Below are 6,929 nucleotides of genomic sequence, written 5' to 3' on the forward strand. Positions count from 1 at the left end.
TCTGCCCAGGGTGAGGGAATCCCAGAAGCAAGAGGTAGGAAGGGTCTCCCCGACCTGGGAAGTGATATCAAACTGGATCTTTTTTTGCTTTATTTTAGAGACAGGGTCTTTCTCTGTCACTCATGTTGGAGTGCAGTGGCACAATCACAGCTCACTGCAGCTTGGAACTCCTAGGCTCAAGGAATCCTCCTGCTAGAGCCTCCCGAGTAGCTGGGACTACAGGTGCATGCCACCATGCCTGGTTAATTTTTTCTTTTTTCTGAGATAGTCTCACTCTGTTGTCCAGGCTGGAGTGCAGTGGTGCAATCTCAGCTCACTGCAACTTCCGCCTCCCAGGTGCAAGTGATTCTCATGCCTCAGCCTCCCGAGTAGCTGGGATTACAGGCACGTGCCACCACACCTGGCTAATTTTTTTTAATTTTTGGTAGAGATGGGGTTTCACCATCTTGGCCATCTTGAATTCCTGATCTCAAGTGATCCGCCCACCTTGGCCTCCCAAAGTGCTGGGATTACAGGCATGAGCCACTGTGCCCAGCCAATTTTTAAAAAAATTTTTTGTAGAGATGTCGTCTCACTGTGTTGCCCAAGCTGGTCTCAAACTGCTGGCCTCAAGCAATCCCCCCACCTTGGCCTCCCAAATCGCTGGGATTACAGGCATGAGCCACCTGGCCTGGCCGGAACTCCATACTGTTTTCCACAGCTGTTGCACCATTTTACATCCCCACTGACAGTAATTTCCCCTATCCTTGTTGATTTTATTTATTTTTAAGGTATTTGAAACAAGATGGTTTCAAAAGTCAGAACTAGGCCAAAAAGTCTACTCAGAGAAGTGTCACTGTCACTTCTCCATTCTATCCCTCTCACCCATTCCCTCTAGGAAACCAATCTCAATAGTTTCTGCTTTATCCTTCCAATGTTTCTTTTTGTAAAGATAAACAAATGCATGTATGTTTTCTTATATCATCTTGTTTCTTACATGAATGCTTGCATCCTATATTTACTTTTTTGCACTTTGCTTTTTCCACTTAACAGCATGTCCTGGCCGGGTGCAGTGGCTCATGCCTGTAATCCCAGCACTTTGGGAGGCCGAGCTGGGTGGATCACCTGAAGTCAGGAGTTCAAGACCAGCCTGGCCAACATGGTGAAACCCCGTCTCTACTAAAAACACAAAAATTAGCTGGACGTGGTGGCAGGCGCCTGTAATCCCAGCTACTCAGGAGGCCGAGGCAGGAGGATCACCTGAGGTCAGGAGTTCAAGAAGAGCCTGGCCAACATGGAGAAACCCCATCTCTACCAAAAATACAAAAATTAGCCCGGTGTGGAGGCGTGCACCTATAGCCCCAGCTATTTGGGAGGCTGAGCCAGGAGAATCACTTGAACCCGGGCAGTGGAGGTTGCAGTGAGCTGAGATCATGCCAGTGCACCCAGCCTGGGCAACAGAGCAAGACTCTGTTTCAAAAAACAAACAAACAAACAAAAAACAGTATGTCCTGGAAATCATTCCTCATCAGTTCATAGATGTCTTCCTCAATCATTTTACAGTTGCACAGAACTCCATTGTGTGACTGCACCACAGTTTATTCAATCACTGCCTATGTATAGGAAGTGATATTGTTTTCAATATTTTGCAATTATAAACCGTGCCACAATGAATAACCTTGTGCATTTGTATTTTCACAGTGTCTGGGGGAGTATCTTCAGGGTAAATTGCTGGAAGTGGGAGCGTTGGTGCAAAAGAAAAATATGCATTTTTGTTAGATGTCAAATTCCCCTTCATCGGGGTTATAAAAACGACTTTTTAAAAAGCACAAATAAGAAAAGCTGATCTTTGCAAAAGAAACCAAACAGTCTTTCTTACTGACATCTAATAGTCTGCGTTGGTTTTAAGACTGAGGCATTTAATTTCACAAAGACCGTTTTTTAGAGAGTGATTTAATTTCACCATTGTCACAGGCTCTGCTGGTGCCTACGCCACACACACACACACACACACACATGACCTCACATCGCCATAGGAGCTGCTTATCCCATCTGAGCCTCAGTTGTAGCCTCTGTGAAATGGGCGGCACCTGTCTGGCTACAAGTGGTTTTAGAGACTAAGCATTTGGTTCTCTGTGAGATTCCAGATTTCCCAGAAAATCTGATGAAAGCTGAGAGCTCGCTCCCTAGGAACATGCTGAGAAAGAGACAAGCAGCCCCTGACATCCCAGAGCTGGCTTGGTACCCACAGCTAGGCCTTAGTGCCCTCCTGTTGAACATGGACAATTTCACAAAACATCAGTATCAGACAAGGCCACTCTGATTGTGATGGATCGAGACAAAAACAAGATCAGTATGTCATCTTGTCTTAGCACAGACACATGAATACATTGTCCAAACCACAAAAATGACCAAGTATTCCCCAACTTGGCTATACAATGCACTTTTTTTTTTTTTTTTTTTTTTGGCCAATGACAACTTTAGCCTCCACTCTAGTTAGTCTGCCCTCCTTCTTGATAAAATTTATTGTGATATCCAATCACAGAATTAGCCCCACTTCCTATCCAGAGCAAAGCCCTGCTTCCTTAAACCATCCCCCAAATCACTGAACACAAGCCCCAATCCTATTATAAGTTCTAACTCCCTTTTACTGAGACACCCCACGGTTCCCCACAGTATACACCCTCCCTTGTTGCAATGAGCAATAAACCCAACTTGTTCAACCACACATGTGTTCCTGGGGGGTTTTGGCTAGAGGACTTTGACAGCACTTACAGAGTTGGCTGTAAGCTCAAGGACTCTTTGGAACCCCATCTCTGCATGCCCCTAGTCCACAGACTCCTAATTAAGTGGCCTTGAGTCTAGAGCATCAGTAATACCATTAAACAGATGGAGAAACCGAGGTCTAGAGAGATTGACTTCTTCAAAGTCCCATTGTGAGCCAACAGCTGGGTAGGAACTGGAAACTGTGGCTGCTGGTCCCAAGGTGAGGTATGTCCAGCAGACATAGAACCCGTCCCCAAGCTCCCCTCGGTCACAACAGTGTTCTCCCTGCACAGGCCACAGAACTAACCGGCAAGATACGCACATGCGCATCTCTGAAGGATGGCTTCATTCTCTCCCTGTCCTGCCTTTCTCTCTGTAGAATGGGGCAGTGAGATCCCAGGTTGAGGGATAAAGGAACCCCCACACCGGGGCTACCCTCAAGGACGCTCACACACTGAGGTCTCAGCTTAAAGGAGCCTCATCTTCCCTGCCCAACTGCTGTGTCCCAGGGTGTGCACCCTCACAGACCCTGTCACCAGTAGCACCTCATTCCCACCTCTCAATTTCCCTCTGCATTTGCCCAGGTCAGGCGAGCTACCTAGAACCCCCCTCCCTTCCTTTCTTGACCTTGAGCTCTCATAATTTTTCTTCGAGATCTAGCGTGGGGCCAGGCATGGTGGCTCACACTTGTAATCCCAGCACTTTGTGATGTGGCAGGATGGCTTGAGGCCAGGAGTTCAGGAACAGGCTGGGCAACATGGCAAGACCCCATCTCTAGAAAAGAATTTTTTTTTTTTTTTTTGAGACGGAGTATTGCAGTCTAGCTCTGTCACCCAGGCTGGAGTGCAGTGGTGATCTCAGCTCACTGCAACCTTTGCTTCCCAGATTCATGCGATTCTCCTGCCTCCACCTCCTGAGTAGCTGGGATTACAAGGCGCCCACCACCACACCTGGCTAATTTTTTTGTATTTTTAGTAGAGATGGGGTTTTACCATGTTGGCCAGGCTGGTCTCAAACTCCTGACCTCAGGTGATCCACCCACCTCAGCCTCCCAAAGTGCTGGGATTACAGGCGTGAGCCACTGTGCCCAGCCAGAAAAGAATTTTCTTTTTTTTTTTTGAGACAGAGTCTTGCTGTGTCGCTCAGGCTGGAGTGCAGTGGCGCGATCTCAGCTTACTGCAAGCTTCGCCCCCTGGGTTCACGCCATTCTCCTGCCTCAGCCTCCCAAGTAGCTGGGACTACAGGTGCCCGCCACCACGCCCAGCTAATTTTTTGTATTTTTAGTAGAGACGGGGTTTCACCATGTTAGCCAGTATGGTCTCGATCTCCTGACCTCATGATCCGCCCACCTCAGCCCAAAGTGCTGGGATTACAGGCGTGAGCCACCGCGCCCGGCCCAGAAAAGAATTTTTAAAAGTCCCAGCTACTCAGGAGGCTGAGGCAGGAGGATCACTTGAGCCCAGGAGTTGTAGGCTGCAGTGAGTTATGATTGAGCCACTGCCCTCCAGCCTGGGCAACACAGTGAGACCCTAACAATCAATCAGTCAATCAACAAAATAAGAATCTGGCCGGGCACGGTGACTCATGCCTGTAATCCCAGCACTTTGGGAGGCTGAGGCGGGTGGATCACCTCAGGTCAGGAGTTCGAGACCAGCCTGGCCAACGTGGCAAAACCCGTCTCTACTAAAAATACAAAAATTAGCCAGGTGTGGTGGCGGGTGCCTGTAATCCCAGCTACTCGGGAGGCTGAGGCAGGAGAATCCACTGGACCCAGGAGGTGGAGGTTGCAGTGAGTGGAGATCACGCCACTGCGCTCCAGCCTAGGTGACAGAACGAGACTCCGTTTCAATAAATAAATACATAAATATAAAAAATAAAATAAAATAAGAATCTTATGAGTCCCAGAGAGAGAGAGAGAGAGAGACAAAGCTCTTCCTCACAGTAAAATCCCAGGTATATGTGTAAAAGAAAAATCATTATTTGGCCACCATCAGAGTAGTCATTGCTTCAGGCAAGAATCACCAATGAATGCTAAAGTAGTGAGTAAAAGTTTGATTTAAAAAAATTGCAGTTACAGTCTCAAAGTATCTCCCGAAAAGCTACTTATTAATTACAAAAGGGGATCATGCCTGTAATCCCAGCACTTTGGGAGGCCAATGCAGGAGGATTGCTTAAGCCCAGGAATCCGAGACCAGCCTGGGCAACATAGTGAGACTGTTTCTACAAAAAATTTAAAAATTAGCCGGGCATGGTGACTCACACCTGTAGTCCTTGAAGATTACATGAGCCCAGGAGTTCAAAGATGCAGTGAACCATGATTGCGTCAATGCCCTCAAGCTTGGGTAATAGGGCAAGACCCTGTCTCCAAAAAAAAAGAAAAAAAATTACAAAGGGAAAAATAGTAAATTTATACTGGTGAAAACTAGAAGACCACTTTAAGCAAAAGATCAATGCTAATACTAACAATTTCGAGACTAACTGAACCCTCCTTCCTCCTGATAACGCTGAGAACACAGCGTCACTTCTATGGAATTCCTGCCAAAAATGCAGAATTCAAATCTAATCACGAGGAGACATCAGATAAACCCAAATTGAAGGACATTCTTCCAAAGAACTGGTCTGTGCTCTCCCAAAACATCAAGATCATGAAAGTTAAGTGAAGATGGAGACATTGTTCCACATTGGAGGAGACTAAAAAAACCTGATAACAGAATGTATCTTGTGACCCTATGATTCCCTTTTCCTATACAAGGACACTATTGACATGCCCACCAGGGTGGCTAGAACCAAAAAGTCAGATAACAAGTATTTGTGAGGATGTGGAGCAATGGAAACCTCATACTATGCTGGTAGCAATGTAAAAAAAGAAAAAAAACGTCCTTGCTCTTAGGATATTCATACTGAAGTATTTAGTTAAAAGGGTGTCATATCTGCAACCACTAACAAATAATTCAGAAAAATCACTGTATATCATTCAGAAAAATTATATATATGTAAATTACATATGTATATACATGGGGAGAAAGAAACGGACAGAGACAGAGAGAGAGCAAATATGTTATCATTATAAGGCTTGGCATTTTTGTCAGTCCCATAAGTGAAAAATAGTATATCATTGTTTTTAATTTGCATCTCTTTAATTATGGAGAGCTCATCTAAAACACCCCAGAAACCACAACCTAGAATGACCACAGACATTTATTGAGTGTCCACCCTTTACTAAGCTCCAGTGATAAAAATATGAAGCACAACATCTGGTAGATGTAAAATGGTATTATATCTCACTGTTGTTTTAATTTTACATTTCCCTGAGCAGTAAAGAGATTGGGTTATCTTTTCATATATTATACATATTGACCATTTTAGGTTTCTTCTGCTGTGAATTACCTATTTGTACCCAATGTCTATTGCCAAGTGTATTGTTTGTCCTCTTCGGATTTGTAGATGTTCGTTATATATCCTAAAACCTAGATCCTACTTCTTTGTGACACAGGTCAAAAGCCTAGATGGAAACAATCAAGTCCGCAAAGCCCAGGAGCACATGTGGTAAGAATCTTCCAGTTTTAAATGCCAAGTCTTGCAATTGAGGGAAGTATTTCTGGTAGGTGCTGTGGGTCGTTGTTGACTCAACTTGAGTGGGTTTGACAACTGAGAAAAAAATTAAAATGAAATTTAATTCATAAAATGTATGTCCTGTATTCTGCTGTTAAGGAAAAGAATTGATATTTGTGCATCTGGTCTAAGCTATTATTCCTTATATATACATATTCTTACCGTATTAAATGTTTTTTGTTTGTAATACATGAATACTAATTTATGAGCTAGAACTCCACTTAACTTCATGTTAAAATAGAGAGAAAATATACATTTCTCTTCAATTACCATTGGTGTTTCCCAGCAAAAACCTGCCAAGCCCACTCTTTTGTTTAACAGAAAAAGACAATGGAGACGGGTGAGTGAACATGACTTGCCCAGCTCCATACAGGCCATTGTTAATCTGATTAAAATCTGTTTCAGTTGGCTGCCCAGGTCAGGGTGGAGTCCAGTTTGACCTGGGCTTCCTTCTCCCTTCCACGTCACAGCTAAGCATGTAGTGCAGTAAGTGCCCAGTAAGTGCTCTTTTGGAAAAATAGGCCCTTCATCAGCCTAGGTACAAAGGGGAATGCCTAGAAACTGCAGCAGTA

The sequence above is a fragment of the Gorilla gorilla genome, chromosome X (assembly GCF_029281585.2).
Source record: "Gorilla gorilla gorilla isolate KB3781 chromosome X, NHGRI_mGorGor1-v2.1_pri, whole genome shotgun sequence".
NCBI classification, from domain to species: Eukaryota; Metazoa; Chordata; class Mammalia; order Primates; family Hominidae; genus Gorilla; species Gorilla gorilla.